Source organism: Muscardinus avellanarius, assembly GCF_963383645.1.
Source record: "Muscardinus avellanarius genome assembly, chromosome: 10".
Classification (NCBI taxonomy): domain Eukaryota; kingdom Metazoa; phylum Chordata; class Mammalia; order Rodentia; family Gliridae; genus Muscardinus; species Muscardinus avellanarius.
Window position 1 is genome coordinate 30,867,385 of NC_137796.1, and position 18,999 is coordinate 30,886,383.

An 18,999-nucleotide genomic window follows, 5' to 3' on the forward strand; every position below is an offset into this window, starting at 1 on the left:
CTCTCTTTACAGCTATTACAAATAAAGCTGCTATGAGCATTCGTGTCCACACGTCTTTGGGTGGATCTATGTTCCCACTGCTCTTGGGTAAATGCACAGAAGTGCAATAACTCAATCATATGAGGGGTGCATGCATAACACTTTTAAGAAACTTCCAAACTTTTCTTCTGAGTGCTCGTAGCATTTTGCATTCCCACCAATGCACTGCGAAGAAGTTCAGGTTCTTCCCCACCTCACCAGCACTTGATGTGCTCAGACTCTTTGCTTTCAACCACATGTATGGGTGTCTCGTAATACCTCACGGTGGTTTGAATTTGCGTTTACCTCGTGATGCTGAACCTGTCCTCACACATACCTGCCATCTGTACATCTTCTATAGTCTGTTCAAACCCTTGGCCCAGTTTTTTCACTGGTTGTTTGTTTTCTTCTCATTAAACTTTGAGAATTTTTAAATACGTTCTGGATACAAGTCCTTTTCAGATTTGTGCCCTGTAAACATTTCTTCATAGCCTGTAGCTTGCCTTTTCATTCTCTACAGTGTCTTTCAAAGTCCACAAGTCCTTAATTTGGGTGCTATTCAATTGATCTATTTTTATCTTTTATGGAATATGCTTTTGATGCTTCTTCTAAGAAATCTATAGCTAACCCAAGGTTACAAAGACTTTTTTGTCTCTTTGTTTTCTTCTAGAATTTTATAGTTTTAGTTTTTCGTTTTATGATCCATTTTGAGGTCTACCGTCAAATATTCTTCACAGAGAAAGGTCCAGCTCAGGCTTTTTGGCATTTGAACATCTAATTATTCTGCCATTACTGCTCCAGAAAACCGTCCTTTCTCAATGGAATCCTCTTTGTACCTTTGTTGAAAAATAGGTGAGTCTGTTTACACTCTCTCTGGTCTGTTTCATTTATCTGTCTATCTTAACACCAGGACCACATTGTATTGATCACTGTATCAAATATTGCATTGATTAGTGCCATAAGGTGGTGTTAGTCTTCGAAATTTATCTTCATTTTCAAAAGTGTTTTGAGTCGGGCATGGTGGCTCACATTTGTAATCCCAGTACTTGGAAGGCTGGACAGGAGGAACGCCAGTTCTTTGCAAGCCTCCACTACTTAGTGAGGCCCTCTGCAATTTAGTGAGACCCTGTTTCAAAAAAAATTTTTTTTTAAATAGGGCTGGGAGTATAACTCAGAGGTAGAGTGCTCCTAGGTTCCATCCACAGCAAAACACACACACACACACACACACACACACACACACACACACATGTATTTGGTATTTGACTCATCCAACTCCTTGGCATTTCCATGAGTTTTGAATAAGTTTGCCAATTTCTACAAAGAAATCTTCTCTTTGATTGATTGGGGCTTGCACTAAATGAATAAATAGATCAGTCTGGAGATAATTCATATCATAACAGTCTTGAAATTTCTGATTCATAGACATGATATAGCTCTCTAGTTTTATTGATACCTTTTGTCAATGTTTCATGTTTTCAGTGTACAGAAATTTGTTAGATCTTAAAAATCTATTTTTTTTAGATTTATCCTTAAGTATTTTGTATTTTTATGTGTGGTATACTTTTTTTTCAGTTTTTAGTTATTCACTGACAGTGTGTAGAAATGCAATTGATTCTGATATATTGATCTCAAATGCTGCCACCCTGTTAATCACACTTATTAATTCTGGTCACTTTTTGTAGATGCCACTGGACTTTGTACACAGGCAATCATAGAATCTATGAATAAAAGGTTTTGCTTTATATTTCCAATCTAGATTTTTGGGGCTGTTTTTCTAGCCTTATCACACTGGCTAGATCTTTTAGAACAATGTAAAATACAAATGTAGATAGCAGACATATTTCTTTTCTGATCTTAGGAGAAATATAACCAGTATTTAACAATTGAGTGTTAGCTATAGATTTTTATGCAAGACCTTATCAATTTTATTTTTATTTATTTATTTATTTATTTATTTATTTATTGGTGGTACTGGGGGTGGAACCCAGAGGCTTTCTACCTCCGGGCTATACTCCCAGACCCATTTTCTGTTTTATTTGGAGACAGGGTCTTACTAAGTTGCTGAGAGCCTCACTAAGTAGCTGAGGCTGGCTTTGAACCTGTGCGATCATCCTGTCTCAGCCTCCCAAGCACGGGGATTACAAGTGTGTGCCACCACACCTGGCCTAAGACCTTATCAATTTTAGAAAGTTTTCTTCTTTTCATAATTTCTATGCATTCTGTGTGTGAGTGTGTGTGTGTGTACATGTATTTTAAATCAAGAATAAATGTATAATTTTTAACATTTCTTGCATATGTCTATTGAAATACTCATTTTTTTTCATCTTGCTAATATTGTGAATTGTGTTGATTGATTCATCAGTGTTAAACCAACCTTGCATTCCTGGGATAAGCCTAATTTGTTCACAGTTTCTAGGTGCTAGCTTTTTCTCCATTATTTTTCTGTTTTCCAGTTTCACATTTCTCTTTACTGTTCTATTCTTTCCTGCTTAGTTTAGGTTTAATGTGTTCTTTTAGGTTTTTTTTTTTTTTTCCTAGATGCTTCAGATAGACTCTGATGTCATTATTGGGACCATTATTCTTTTTACTATAAAGTTCACAATGTACTCTCTGATAAGCATCAAACACCATGTGTGTGTGTGTGTGTGTGTGTGTGTGTGTGTGTGTGTGTGTGTGTGTTTTACTGGGGATTGAACCCAGACAAATTCTACTTCCAAGCCACACCCCCCAGCCCAATTTTATTTTTTATTTGGAAACAGGGTCTTACTAGGTTGCTTAGAGTCTCACTATTGTGAGGCTGTCCTCAAATCTGCCATCCTCCTGTCTCAACTCCCATGTACAGGGATTACAAGCATGTGTCACTATGCCTGGCTATTACATTTTTATATTTTGTATTTTCATGTATGTTTACTTTAAAAATTTTAATTTTCTTTTGATTTCTTTTTTGATTCATGGTTGATTTAGCGGTGTGTTTTGTGGAGTGTTTCCAAGATACTTTTTTCATTATTGACTTCTGCTGTAATTCTATGTGGTCAGAGAATATATTTTGTGTTTTTTGAGTGCACATAAGATTTTTTTTTTGATGACCCAGAAGATAGTCTTCCCTCAAAGACGTTCCATGTGCACTTGTGAAGAGAGTGTGTTCCACTGTTGTTGGATGGAGTGGACTGTAAATATCCATCTGGTCAACTTGCTTGTCAAGGATGCTCAAATCTTCTATAGCATTACTGTTTTCCTCTCTACTTATATCAATTATAGAAAAGGGGCATTGAAATGTTTAACTATAATTGTGATTTTGTTTCCTTGCAGTTTAATCCGTTTTTCTTTATATATTTTGAAGCTCTGTTACTAAGTACATGCATGTTTAAGATTACTAGATGCTATTAAGGAAATGATCCCATTATGAAATGAAGTTTTTTTTTTTTTTTTTATCTCTGGCAGGACCAGAGCACTATTTAGTCTAGGGCTAATTATTACTGGTATGGAGGCAAGATCCTCTTGAATCATCTATTCCGTGTACTTTGAATGATCCGGGAGATCAGAATACTACTATTCCCAGGCCTAGGTGGGCTCCAGAGCATTTCCTTTGATACTTTGGAGTAGCTCTCCCCACTTTGTGAAGTCTGCACACATACATGTGCTGACCAGCACTCTGCCCCGTGGCTTAGGAGACTTTGTACGGATCGTCGGCGTGCAGGCCTCTCCTCCCGCCTCAGCTGCCCAGTCTCCCTGCACTTTTCTGTCCGTCTCTCCAACTCAGGGAATCCACCAGGCTCTGCCTGGGATCTGGCTCCCTGAGCATTGGCCCAGCAACTCTCTCAAGGCAGTGAGCAAGGTAATTACAGAACTTACCTCATTTGATTACCATCTCCCAGGGATCGATGTCCTTCATTATCTCACGTGCGAATCTTCCAAACCATCACTTCCTCTGTTTTGCCCACTCGGATCATTGTTTCAATTGGAGCACGAATCTAGTTCCTGTGATTCCAGTGTGGGCGGGGAAGGGAGTCTTCAGCTGCCTTTTCAACGTGTTCATTTTTAGGAGTTCACTCGGGCCTCCCGCTCTTCCACCTTCTCTCCCTCCCCCTCCTCTATCCTCCCAATATAGATTTGGTTAAAAGAACATTAAATATTCACATTTTTATGACTTTGAAAATATTACTCACAGCTGAGTCATATGGCATCCTAGGACTGATTTACTCTCTCTTACATCTTTCGGTTGTCAAGAGAGTTAATAATTTGCCTTCTTTAAAAGGTTGGCTTTCTCGTCTAATGGTTGATTCTTTTAATTTAGAGTTTCAGACTCAAATAGCATGAATGTCAACAGTGTCTGGAGGAGGATGGAGACAGTGAGGCCCGGGCTATGTGGGAAGAGGCTGTTTGTGTCCCTAACGTAGCGGATGGGTAGGGCGGGGACTCTGGCTTGGCAGGCGGCCCCAGGCCTTAGCACATGCCTCTGGTGGGTTCTGGGATGGAAAGAAAACATGCAAATTGGGGTGAGAAGAGAAAGTAAGAAGTGTGGATGCAAAACAGAACACTGGTTTCTGGTCCTGCCTGTGTGGCTAATGTTCTGTGTGGCCACAAGTGAGTCCTCGCCACGGGGCGCCTCCAGTTATAGAGACCCTTAGGAGCTTGAGAAATGCCCCAGGTGCTTGCCTGAGCTCAGCCAACCCAGGCAATCCCTCATATCTAACAGGGAGCATCCACAGATCCAATGGATGGGAACCTCAAGGAGCCAGTTTCAGATCCAAAAGATCTTCTGAAAAGCCATAAACCCTCTGTAGGGTTCCCTGTCATTGTCAGTGTGTGAGCAGAGGCTAGACCAAGCCTAGATGAATTCTATACTCCCCAGATGTACTCATCATGCTGTGTCGCCATTGGCTGTTATCTTCACTGGCTCCCTGTCTGGACTGGAAGCCCATGAGGCTGGACCCTGCAGATCAAGCCCAGTGTTTCTTACCTGGGGCAATTTCCTCCCCTGGGGACACTGGGCAATGACTGGAGACATGCTGGGGGAACCAGGACTGAGCAGAGATGCTACTAGCATCTGGCAGGCAGAGGCCAAAGATGCTGCCGAGCCTCCCATAAGGGTCAGAAGTGCTGCAGTTGAAAACCTTGTCTCACCTGGGACTGCAACCAGCACCCAACAGGGGCCCAGCACAAGTTGGGAGAATAATGCAGCACTTGGCAGGGATTCTGACTACCCCATAGGAACCAGCAGCCTGGCATGTCTCAAGAGGGATGCCCCACCCCAGGGCATAGCAGGTGGACCCCCAGCCTAGCCAGGCCCTCACCGCCTTCGGGTTGTGGCCCCTCCTGTCCAGACAGGGACTGGGACCTTGACCTTTCCTTGGTCTTTGGCACTAAATGTTACATTGTCTGCTGAATGATCCAAGACCCAGGTGTTGTTCAGGTATCACAGGGCTATAATGTCAGGTCTGCTCATGTTGTGAGTCTATCAGGAGCCAAAGTGGCCGCAGAAGGGGCGGGTCACAGAGGTCCACCTTGCTAGGCTCTCCAGAGAGCAGCCAGTAGCACTGGACAGTGCTGGAGGGAGAAATTCATCCATCAATCTGTTCAGTAAACACTTGTTAAGCGCCTACAGTGTGCAAGGCCCAGATATTGAGAATGCAGAGCTCAACCAGACAGGAAAAAGGCTTGCCCTCATGGAGCTAGTGAGCAAAAGCTGTGGTAGATAAATTATAGGGGTGACATCATTATGATATAAAAGAAAAGATCACCTGATAGAATGGCGCACAATTAATCCCTGCTACTCAGGAGACTGAGGCAGGAGGATTGCAAATTCAAAGCCAGCTTGGGCAACTTAGGAGACCCTGTCTCAAAATAGAAAATAAAAGGGCTGAAGATGTAGCTTAGAGGTAGAGTGCCCCTGAGTTCAATTCCTAGAACTTCAAGGAAGGAAGGGAGGGATGGAGGAAGAAGGGAGATGTCCTATGAGGACAGGGCCCAGGGTCTCCGGAGTGAGTGTGGTAAGAAAGGGATTTTAAGTGGCACTCCGGGAACAGCGGCCAGCCCTAGGTAATAGCTGTGTGAGGTCTTAGGGAGAATCCATGCCTGGGGCATTGAGGACCACAAGGAGGCTGTGTGGCTGGGGCAGAGTGAGCGAGGTGGACAGCCTAGTGGACGCTCTGGCTCTGATGCTGCCGTGAGGAGCCACGGAGGGAGTCTGAGCAGAGCAGGGCATGGCTGCGCTTGGGGCACCGCTTTCCTATTGCCTCGGTATCAACTTGCCACGCGCTTAGTAGTGTAGACCTACACATGTCCTCTTACAATTCTGGAGGCCAGAGACTAAAATTAGCTGGCTCTGCTGGGTTGAAGGCCAGCTGTCACTGGGCTGGGTCGTCCTGAGGCTCCAGGAGAGAACAGCTCTTACCTCCTCTGGCTCCTAGCGACTGCCTGCACCCTTGGCTGGTGGCCCCTCCCTGCATCCCTCTGTCTTCCTCACCCAGCTTCCTTCTCCCATGGCCTCCTTTTTTTCCTGAAATAGTATCTGCCTCCACCTCACTTGTAAGGCCACCTCGACAACACCTTGTACCTGGCTGCTCTCCCGCCTCGGGGCCTGGACCCTATTGCACCTGCAAAGCCCCTTTGGTTCCATTGGGCAACATCCTTACAAGGTCCTGGGTTAGGGTGTGCACATCTTGGGGAGCCACGGCCCAGCCTGTCACAGGGTCAAGCCCAGAACAGACCGCAGTCCTCAGTGCCCCAGAGGCCCAGTGGCCAAGATCAGACACGAAGCCCTGCTCTGGACTCCACTCTGGGGCCACACCTTCCCCAGGGCCCTCTTTGGTATCACAGCCCAGGCCCCTCAGAGCAGCGCACATCGTGGGGAGAGGACATGGGGATGGTTTCGCGATCCCTGCGTGACCTCAGGCTGGCTTCTCTCACCAAGTCTCAGCTTCCTGATCCACCACAGAATGAGGTGAACCCCTGCCCTGCCTGCCAGGTGGTGCTTAAATCAGATACTCTGCCCCAACCTCTTACCCACCCGGTCCCTCTGCCCGCTCTGCCCACGGCCTTGCTCGATGTATCTTAAACGCTCCGAGGGCAGCACTTCCTCGAGGCCTTTGCATCAGCTGTCCTGCCTTGGATATTCTTTTTCAGGAACTGACATGGCTAGCCTCTCCCTTTTTTCTATTTTATGGCTCCAGCATCCTCTTCTCAGAGAAATCATCCCTAGCCCTCTTAGCCAAAGCCACAGCTCCTCGCTCCATCCTCTTCTCTTGCTTGACTTTCCACATCACTGATTTATTTGTTAACACACAATGGCTTGGGTGGGTGGGGGCAGAAGGTGCAACCTGCTGAGATTTTTAAAGAGAATTTAAGATTTGATAGCACTGTGGGCAGGTTGAGGATGGACCAGGAATGCTGAGACACCAAGGACTAGCAGTAGTCTGTTCCCAATCCTAAGACCCAGGAGGCAAGGGAGAGGGTGGAGCCAGAGCCCAGAGGGCAGAGGCGCTCCCTCTCTGCAGGAAAGAGACCTTCATCCCTGCAGGGCCAAGCCAGGAAAGGAGCCAGGGAACACCCTAACCTCCTCTCTTCCCACACCCCATCCCCAGCCAGTGCCTCCCACTGGCCCAGCCCACCAGAAGCCAGAAGGCTGTCCATCCGTGGGACTCGGCCATCCCCACGTTCAGAGCAAGGCAGAGAAGGCAGGGGGACTCCACTGGCAGGAGCCACAGTGCAGCTAACAACAAATCATTTGTGCCAGGCGCCGTGGCACATGCCTGTGATCTCAGTACTTGGGACGCTCAGACAGAAGGATTGCAAGTTCAAGGCCAGCCTCAACAACTTTCTGCAACTTAATGAGACCCTGTTTTAAACTAAAAAATAAAATAGGGCTGGGAATGGAACCCAGGGCTGTACTACCCCTGAGCTGCACTTCCGGCCCATTGCTTATTTATTTATTTATTCATTTATTTTTGTTTATTTGTTTATGTTTGTTTGTTTTGAAACAAGGTGTCGCTAAGTGTTGTAGAGGACCTTGCTAAGTTACTGAGGCTGGCCCTGAATGTGCAATACTCCTGCCTCAGGCTCCCAAGTACTGAGATTAAGATCGCAGGTGGGCACCACCACTTCCAGCTGCTATTTATTTATTTATTTATTTGCAGTACTGAGAATGGAACCCAAGGGCCTTCTACCTCTGAGCTACACGCCCAGCCTTATTTTTTATACTTTATTTTAAATCAAGGTGTCAGTAAGTTGCGGAGAGCCTCACTAAGTAGCTGAGGCTGGCCACGAACCTGTGATCCTCCTGTCTCAGCCTCCCAAGTACTGAGATTACAAGTGTGAGCCACCAAGCCCATCTCCAGCTGCTTAATTTTTTTGATGATTCAATTTTTTGAATGATTTGTTTTTCTATTCAACATGGAATCGCCACAGGTCAAAATTTTGTCTCTTATGATAGTGGCTGTGTCCCCAAGCACACTGACCATTGCCTGGGTGCTGGGAGGAACCTCATAAACACATGTTAGTGAACAGATGAAGCCAAATGACTAATCTGACAGTAGGAGGCAGAATGGGCCAGAGACCAGCACAAACATACAGGAAGAGTCTATGTGATAGTGCAGCTGTATTCCTGCTTTGCAAGTGGCTTCGAACTGCATGAGTGATCCCTGAAATTCATCCTGCCAGGCCCCCTCCCGGCCACAGCACATTCCCCAGCTATACCAGTCCCTGATTTTAGGGCCGGTTTCAGGAGATCTTTCTTTGTCCTGTGTTGAGAAGAGCAGATTTAAGAGAGAGAAGGAAAAGTCCAAACACCATTTCCTGGTCTTGGGCAAGGAGGCAGAGTAGCCTAGTAGGCAGGAATTTCCCAGGAATCAATCTGCAGGAAGCCCTGCTTCATTCTGGGTACTCTACCCAGAATATCTCCTCAGGAAATTACAAGACCTAAGATGCTTGTTTAAGGAAACTCCACACCTGCTCTGAGCAAGGCCCCTACAGAACCTCCCAAATGGGGCATCTCATATTCTTCCCTTGGGGCACCATAAGCTCATTTAGAGTCATTACCCTTGGGCACGAAGAAGTGGCTTCTGGTGAATTCCAGGCCTGGTGGCAGCCCTGGAAGAGGAGGATGTCTGGTTGGGCTTTCCCAATGACAGAGGAACTTCCTTGGGCTAGAACTGGATGCTTGAGCTGAGGACCTGGGATGCCAGGGTAACCTCATCCCTCACCAGAGTTAGGCCCTGATAACCAGAGCAGGTGCCAGGTGCTTCGGGAGGTGGCTAGCAAGTCTTGGGGCCAGTGGGCCTTAGGCACAAATGCAGCAGCCTCCTCTTGCCAGCTCTGGGGCCTGTCTAGTCCATACTGGACAGGATATTGAATCCTACCTCTTCTCTGTGGGACTCCTTTGAGATTAAGTAAACCCAAGACTCCCGACAAGAATCGGGCACCCAGTAGGCCCTCCCAAGATGGCCTCCCCCCCTGCCTTTCCTCTCAGAAGTCCTGGGAGACCCCTTCTTCCCGACAGCAGAGCCGTCTCCAGAAAAGCCAGCCCGGTCCTATCCCCGGATCAGCCTCCGTTGCGTTTGAAAACTTCCAAAGCAGGAAAACTTTGTGCCCGGGCCGGCTCTGTCGCCATGAAAGCCCCTCCACCTTCCCCCACGGGCCTTGGCGTCTTAAGAAGCCCTCAGCTCCTGTGCCGAGCTAGAAAGCAGGGAGCCCGGGGACGCGCTAATGGGGGACGCGGCAGCGCAGCGCAGACACAATGGATGAAAGGCGGAGGCGCCGCGAACACGGGTTCTTGTTCTGGAGAAGAAGGGCCAGGCCTGGCTTTATCGCCGCCGCTTTGAGAGCAGCAGCGCTGGGATTTCATGGCAGAGGTTCCGCGCGGAAATCAATAAGCGGGGCCGCTGTTTGGAGAGGCAGCAAGAAAGGCCTCTAACGAGGCCAGATTGTAACAGTTCTGCGAGCAGCCACAATGCTCACCTTACACGCCGCGGCCGCGCTGCTAAATAATAAATCACAGCGGCCGGCGGGCGGCGGCGGCCGGAGCGAGCGCCGACTGCCAAGCAGCCGGCATCAATTATTCACCGCGCCCACATGAAACGCCCCGCGGCCGCGCCGCAAACAGGTGCCCGCGCGGGAGGCCGCCCGCACCGCCGCGCGCCCGCGCTGCACGCCCGGCCGCGGTCATCAGGGCCGCGCCCGCGCCGCGCCGCAAGAGCGATTTGCCAGACTCAGGGCTGGGAGCAATTACAGCCGGCCCCGCGGGGCTGGGGCGCGCCGGGGGAGGGCGTGTGCGTGTGTGCGTGTGTGTGTGTGCGCGCGCGTGTGTGTGCTTGCAGGCATGCTGGTAAGGCATGCGTGTGTGATACCGACGCCGTGTGTGTGTGTGTGTGTGTGTGTGTGTGTGTGTGTGCACATGCGCCTGCAGGCATGCTGGTAAGGCATGCATAAGTGATACTGACGCCGTGTATGTGTGTGTGTGTGCACCTGCAAGCATGTTGGTAAGGCATGTGTGTGTGATACCGATGCCTTGTGTGTGCATGCATGCAGGCATGCTGGTAAGGCGTGCATGAGTGATACCAGTGCCATGCTTTTGTGTGTAATTGTGCCTGTGCATGCACGGTGCACGTGTGTTATACATGTGTGTGTGGTCCATTTGTGTGTACACGGTATCTGTCGGCATATGTTCCATGGTACGCATGTGGGACAATGTGGCACATGTACATATGCGGATGTGTGAGGGTCTATGGTTATGTGTGAATCAGCTTACAAAGATGAATGTGCATGGTCATACACACATGTGCATTTGGATGTGGGGCATTTTTGCATGTGTGCACAGGATGTGCAGGTATGTGTAAGCTTACACATTCGTGTGACTATATCTATGCAGTACATGTGTGTTTATATGTGATACACACATGTAAAAGCCAATATGTCTACACATCAGCCTATGTAGATATGTACGTGGACATGCGCAGAGGTTGTGTGTGTCCACACCTGCATTTGGTATGTGCGTTTATGCACATGTGTGTATACATGCAATGTATGTGGTGAACATATGCAGTGCAGAATTAATTGTACAAGTATGCGTGTGTGCACATATGAATGTGTGATTTGTGAGTGCATGTACAGTGCCTCATGTGTATTCATGATGTTTATGCATGTGTATACATGCACTGTGGAGTTTGAAGGTTTGTGGTGTACATATACAGTACATGTGTGCACATGAGTATAGTTGTGAGTGGTTATTCATGCCTGTGTGGGAATAAGAGAGGGATTGGAATTCTTCAAACCTGGGATCTTAGAGGGGGAGTCTCCGCCTGGGACTCAGGTGTCTAATTGGATTGTGCAGAGGTCACGGTGGAGGGGCTCCGTATAGCAAGGACCTTTCTGGAACCGAAAGGGGCACTGTGTGTCTGGTGTCTCCAAGGGAGCACAGTGAGACTGTCTCCAAGAGTGGGAAATTTCAGAATTTGAGTTCAGTCGCTGCTTCTGGAGGGAGCAGTGCTGTGGGGGTGCAGATGTGTGGCTGGGCTGCGGCTCCCAGGGACCTCAAGGAGATGAGAAAGAGCAAGCCTTTTCTTCCTCCTCAGCCTCTCTTGGGAACCCTACTGGCAAAGCCTAATAGGGAGCAGAAATGCGGCTCCTCACAGAGTCCCAGCCCCTGAGTCGCTAAGGGAAGGGCAGGTGTGGAGCTGAGTGTCCCGCTCCACAACTGGCACTCAGCCACGCAGGCGCCCGTCACACAGACCTGAAGTTCCCCAAGCTCCAAGGCGATGCTGCATTCCGGCCTAGCTCTGCTTTATTTATAGAGGTTAAACATGTCCCCTCCTGCCCAGAATAGGAGACGCATTCTCAGCTGGTAGTGTACCCATCTCATAGAGAGGGTGACAGGGGCCATTGTGGGGTCAACAGGTCCACATTGACCTCCCTGACCAGAGCCCTTGTGCAGGGGTCAGCAGGTGGCTCAGAAGGGGCGTCCCACCCACTGGAACAGGACATCTACCTCTGTTCCTGAGGACCAAACCCACAGACTCCCAGGGCGGCATGTGGTCCGGGTCCCACAAGTTTTGTCCAGCTCTTTCCCTGCTCCGAGTCACAGGGACTGTGGGCACGGAGATCCCCGAGCAGCGCATCAGCCTGCAAGAGCAGCTGTGGGTGGTGGTATGTGGCTGCAAAGCCACGCCTCCCATCCATTCTGCCTCCACTGATGGCTCCACTCCGACCCAAGGGGTCCGGCTTAGAATGGACAGCGAGTGCCAGGGTCCCAGGGCTGGGAGGCAGCAGTCCCTGCAGGAGGAGGGTGGGACACTGGGTTCTTCCTGGTGGGCCTGAGGGGGCCTCCTGCCTGAGTCCTCAGAGCTGGGCACAGATGCAGCCCAGAGGGCAGAGAAGGTCTCCCCAGGCCAGTTCCTGCCGCAGCCCTGTCTGTGCCCAGCCTCATCTATGACCCCGCATGGTGCGGGAGCAGATCTTCCAAGCTCCCCCACCCCACTGAGACAGTGGCTTGCTTACTCTATGCTTACCCCAAGGACACACTGTATCTGGCTGGCCACTGTGCGGGCCAGGGTGTGGAGGGTGGCCTGTGCTGCTCTGAGCTTCTGAGCCTCAGCCCAGGCCCTCCCGAGCTGCAGGGAGCTGTAGGTGGCTGTGTTGTCTCACCATTTAGGATGTGCTGCCTGGCTCCATCACTTTGATGAGTGGCCTTTAGTATTTTTTTTTTTAATTTTTGCAGGTCTGAGGTTGGAACCCAGAGGCATTTGACCTCTGAGCCACACATCCTACCCTATTTTTATTCTTTATTTTGAAACAGGGTCTCACTAAGTTGCAGAGGGCCTCACTAAGTAGCTGAGGCTGTCCACAAACCACGATCCTCCGGTCTCAGCCTCCTGAATGCTGGGATTACAAGCGTGCACCACCACGCCCGGCCCTTTGGTAGTTTAGATGTGGGAGGCGGTGTCGTTTAGTGATGACCTGGCTTTGAATGGAGGTTCCACCACTAACAAGCTGTGTGACCTTTAGCAAGCGACTTGACCTCTCTTGGCCTGGGTTTTCCAATCTATAAAATGGTAGTAACAAGATCTACCTCACAGGTTATCTTAAGGAGAAAATATGTTATTCCCAGTGAAGTTCCTGGAGCAGTGGCTAGTACAGAGTAAATGCTTAATGCCCGTGAGTTGTTATTATTACTTCACAGTATTTTCACACTATACTTTGTATGATAAAAGGCCATTTATCATAGCACATGGTGACATATCACATTTCCCTCAGTGATGTTGCACGGTGTCTGGACAGTGGTTGCTTTTGGCCCCATGAGATGAGGTCCAGGGAGCGCAGTTACGGAGTTAGGCCTCTCTGTCTCACGGGATGATTAATCATGGCTGTCTGAGCATGGATGGGAGAAGGATTCTGCAGCCATGTCTGAGCTCATGAGAAAAGAGTGACGTGATTGATTAGTGATGTCTGCTGCTGGCATGTGCAAGTCAAGAAAGAGCTGCGCCACTGGGCTGGCCCCCAGAAGGGACTGAGAAGAGATGGCTGTGAGGAATGTAGGGAGGAGGCCTGGGGACCTGCGGAGTGAGAGGGAGGGGAGAGATAGATAGATGATAGATAGATAGATGATAGAGCAAGCGAGCACAGGCAGGATCCAAGAGCAGGACTACACGGTGCAGTAGCACGGGCTCTGCCCCGCACCCACGGCCAGCGTCCTTGCCCTGAGACTTGCTGGGCCATTAGCTCCCTGGCACCTGCAGCCTGTCCTAGTGCAGCCTGAGCGCGTTCCCGTGGCAGAAAAGTGCTCTGGGCCGAGGGAGGCCCCCTAAGCTGGCCGGGCACCTTTGCAGGGCTCTGGGATGTGGCAGGACACCTGGTTCTGGGGCTGTGCATGCTCTGTGTCACTGCCCTACGAGGGGCTGTCACAGGCTTCCCTCTGCAGTCCTGTTATGCCCCTCCCTCCCTCCACCTCCCTCCTCTCCTTCTTTCTTTCATTTTTTTTCTCCTTTCTCCCCCCCCCCTTCTCACCTTCCCTTTGCAAACTCATCCTGTGCATCTCTTATCTTGCCCAGCCTTCTGCTGGGAACCCAGAATAACAAAACAAAAGCTGGGTCCTGCCCTTAGCTGCTCCTTCTGGGGTAGAACCAGCCCAAACCTCCTCTCTGCCCCGAGGGGCAGAGACACCCAAAGCAGCTAATAAATGGTTTCAAGTGGTTCCTTTTCAGGCACTTTCATTTTTAAAAGCAGGGCCCCGAGGTGGAGCAGGGCCTGGCAATTAGAGGCAAGATGCTGCGCTCCAGAGAAGAGGGCGCAGGAGCCCAACACCTTGGCAAAAGTAAACTTATTAAGCGGAGGACGATCTCACGGAGTATGAAATTTACAAAAGCTCCATGCCAAGCAGCGCTAATGACAGGCCACTTTCTTGATGTTTAATTCACATGCAGAAGCGAAGGCGAGCTCTCTTCCCTCGGAGCGGGCAGGAGGCGGGAGCTTTTCTTCCTAATAATTTACTTAAATTGAATTTTATATGAGAAATTAATTCTCCTGGAATAAAACCAAGACTTCGCTCCAGAAGTAAGAAGTCACCTTGGATGGGTCTATCATTGCAGGGACAGCTTCTACTGTCCTTTAGTGCCATAGGACACTGTTTGGGGGGTCTGTGGGGCAGGCGTGGACATAGCACAGCCCGTAACTTAACTTGAGGTCTTTGGAGGCTGTATTAATTTTTGTCTTGCTGCGTACCAAGTGACGCAAACAGAGTCACTTGAAACAACACAAATAGACGACCTCACAATGTCCATGAACCCGGTGTCTGGTCATGGCATGGCAACATCCTCTGCTTAGGTCTCAGGAAACCCTATCAGTGTGTGGAGCAGAGTTGGGTCTCATTTGATTCCCAAGGCCCTTTTCAAAGTTCTTTCAGGTTGTTAACAGTCTCAGTTGCCTGAAGCTGTAGAATTCACAATAGCTTTCCTCTCCCATGGAGCCATTGGGAGAAAATTTTCTGACCTGTATCTTTAACTATTAGGCCAGGCCCATCCAGGATAATCTCCTTTGCTAACTCAAAATCAACTGATTAGCACCTAAAATGAACTGATTAGCAACTTAAAAGTGAAATCTCAGGATTGCCCTAGACTCTAAGGAAAGGGGATGGATGACAGAGGCAGAAATCCTGAGACCATTGACAATTAATTCTGTATAGCCCACCAGGAGCAGAGCAGCTAGATCCACCTAAACCCACACCAGGCATGAGACTGGGAATCTGCTTCGTGCTGCTTGGCCTCTGTGTTCTCATCTGTCAAACAGGTTAGCAATCTAAATTCTGTTTACCTGGGCCTCACGTGGTGGCGCACGCTTGTAATCCCAGCATTCGGGAGGCTGAGACCTGGAGGATCGTGGTTCACGGACAGCCTCAGCTACCTAGCGAGGCCCTCTGCAACTCAGTGAGACCAAATTTCAAAATAAAGAATACAAAATAGGGCAGGGGGTGTAGCTTGGAAGTCAAATGCCCCTGGGTTCCATCCCCAGACCCACAAAAAATAAAAGAAAAAAGAAAAGAAAAAAAGAAAAAAGAAATTCTGTTTTCTGTTTACCTGAAGAGGAAGAGCAGAAACATCTTAAGTAGTTAGGCAGGTAGGAATTCAAATAGTCAAAAATGTGTGAAATCATTAGAAACAATGTATACTTCCTACTATTAATATTTTATTTTAACTTGAGTATGAAAAATGAATGGACATTCACTGATTTTTACACATAGGACCCAGGAATTTCTCTGAGTATGATTCCTCCCACTGGAGAGCTAGGTAATTGTTCTGAATAAAACCCTTAACATACCACCCATAATTTCTAATTCTCTCTCATGTCAGGTGAGGCCTTACCTGCACGTTCAGAGCAAGGTAGCAGTCGTCCGTCCAGGTATTCACAACTTCCACAGCATTCTCTAGTCATTCTGTCTCCCTCTATTTAGGCAACACATTTCCACTCAAAAACTGCTTTAGCCAGGCAGGATGACCCATGCCTGTAATCCCAGTATTTGGGAAGCGGAGACAGAAGGAGCAGAGGTTCAAGGCCAGCCTCATCAACTTAGCAAGACCTAGTTTCAAAATAAAAAAGGCTAAGGGTATAGTTCAGTGGTAGAATGCCCCTGGGTTCACTCTCCAAAGGAACAAAATACAAGTACCTTCTTTGGGGTTTGCACACCTGTTTCATTGGATTAATGGATTTATACAATGATAATAACAATCACAACTGATATACAAGCATGTTTGGGAATCAACTCAAGTTTGCTGGAATGGACTTGTCTGGCTCTTCCTGGAGCACAGTTACCTGAAAATCCACGGGCCAGCAGAGCGCAGGTAGCCGGGCCTGGGCAGTAGCCAGGCCGTCTGAGAAGGCGTGGGTATTGGTGGCTAGCCTGGCAAGCGCAGTGGACGGGGCTGGTCAGGAGAGCTGCAGTGAAGTCTGAGATCAGGACTGATACATGGCGTCCAGCATGGACCTGAAGGACCCACACCCGTCCTGAGCCTGTTGACTTGATTACCTTTGGTGTCAGACCTCCTGCTGAACGTCCTGGGGGTGGGACAAGGCCCCCAGGGAAGGAGAGGCCATCCTGGAGGGTCTCTGTGGGCTTAGCTCAGGCATCTCCATCCAGCACCAGCTCTGCCGTCTAGACTGTTTTAGGGACAGCTGCTTGGGCACAAGTTTGCTATCTGCTTCCCTAATCCAGCAAAAGAACCCTCAGTTATTCAGATCCAAAAGGAGGTGAGGATAGCTGCCATCGCCACCCTCGGCCTTCCCCTAGGCGCTCTTGCTGGCGCCCAGTGAAGCCAAGTTGGAAAGCGGAGAGCGGAGAGTGGAGAGCCTAAGAGAGGTGAGGACACGACAACACAGTAAGCCCACACTATTCATTATTATCTCTCCCTTACGATACCTTACGGCGAGTCACAGCTGAGCCTAAGCATGTGACACTCTCGCTCCTTTAGCCTTATATTACCCTCTAAAGCTCCTGTGGATCCGCTAGGCCACAAAGAAACTAAGGCTCAAAGATGCCAAGTGATTGGCCCAAGTGATAAAACAAAAACATTAAGAACAGTGAAGTTGAGATTCAAACCACAGCCTCTTTGACCCCAAGGCTCTTAGCCCCGCGGAATTGTTTCTTAGAGCCAGGCATGGTGGCGCATGCCTGTAATCCCAGTACTTGAGGGGCTGAGACAAGAAGATAGCAGGTTCTAGGACAGCCTCAGTGAGTAGCGAGATTCTCATCAACCTAGCAAAAGCCTGCTTCAAAAACTAAAAACAAGAGCCGGGCGTGGTGGCGCATACTTATAATCCCAGCATTTGGGAGGCTGAGACAGGAGGATCGCGGTTCATCAGGAGGATCGCGGTTCATGGACAATCTCAGCTACTACTTAGTGAGGCCCTGTTTCAAAATAAAGAATAAAAAATAGGGCTGGGGGTGTAGCTTGGAGGTAGAATGTCCCTGGGTTCCATCCCTGATACTGCATAAATAAATAAACAAATAGATAAATAAATAAATAAATAAATAAATAGAATAAGGCTGGGGGTGTAGCTATGAGGTAGAATGTCCCAGAGTACAACCCCCAGTACCACCAAAAAAAAAAAAAGAAGAAAAAGAAATAATTTTTTTTTTTTTTTTTTTTTTTTTTTTTTTTAGATTTTAATGTACAGTGAGCCCCATTGCAGGGCAAAGCTTGATAACAATGCCCATTTCTTTTTTTTTTTTTTTTTTTTTTTTTGCGGGTCTGGAGATGGAACCCAGGGGCATTCAACCTCCGAGTTACACCCCCTGCCCTATTTTTTATTCTTTATCTTGAAACAGGGTTTCACTGAGTTGCAGAGGGCCTCACTAAGTAGCTGAGGCTGTCCGCGAACCGCGATCCTCTAGTCTCAGCCTCCCGAATGCTAGGATTACAAGCGTGCGCCACCATGCCCGGCTCAACAATGCCCATTTCATAGGGCCCAGACACCACCACTCTGATTTAACAGGGCTTAGGTGGGGTCTGGTGATATGCAGTCTACCTGGTGCCCCAGGGAACGTCTTGGGGTCAGTGGCCTCGTGGTACCAACATGCCCCCCATGGTGCCACTATGTAAGACTTGCCCCACTGGCAGAATCCTGAGTGGCAGGGTACAGCCCAGGGACAACGCCCACCGGCCCCAGGGACACCTCCAAGCAAGCCAGCAAGCTAGCAAGCAGCTGGGGAAGCCCACAGACAGACCCTGCAGGCCCTCTTTCCGCATCTGAGGACTGTTCAGATGCTTTTATTGTACCTGCCTAGATGCACTGTTTTCCCCTAGGGTGACTGAGACCCACTGAGCAAGGAGAAAGGATTCCTCCAGGTAAGGAAGCACTTTTCCCCATTTAAAGCTGTCCAAGGACAGGAAAGTCTGGCCCAGGAAGTAGTGAGCACCCCAGATTTGGGAGCATGAAAATCTGACCAGCCGACTGGGGTTTACCATGGAGGATTCATCTGGGGGGCACTAGCAGGGGATGTGGGATATGGGCAGTAGAATGCTGCAGCTGCCGGCTTGGAGAGCCCAGGCTGTGGTGGGGGTACAGAATGTAATGGGCTGAGGGCTGGGAGTCAAAGGAGCAGGAAGCCAGGCCCAGGCCCAACCACTTTCTCCTTCAAAGGAAGAGCAGCCCATCGGCCCTGGCACCATTCAGCTGACATCACCCCTGACAGCAAGACTTCTAGGTCTGTCCTGGACCCTGAAGGTCAGGATCACAAGTCCTGTTAGGAAAAGCCTGTGGTGCTTGGGATCTAGCTCCCATTTCACACATGAAAAGACTAAGTCTCACACATGCTAAAATATCAACCAAAGCCACAAAGGATTTTAATCCAGTGTTAAAATACTTTCTGCCTTTCTGCCCAGCCAGGCTGCATCTGTTCACCTACACATGCAGGCAATCTGCAGCTGAGCTCCTCGTTCCCTGCACGAGAACATGCTGCAAGGGAACGCAAAGTCTGTCATTTGCTTTGCTCCCCTC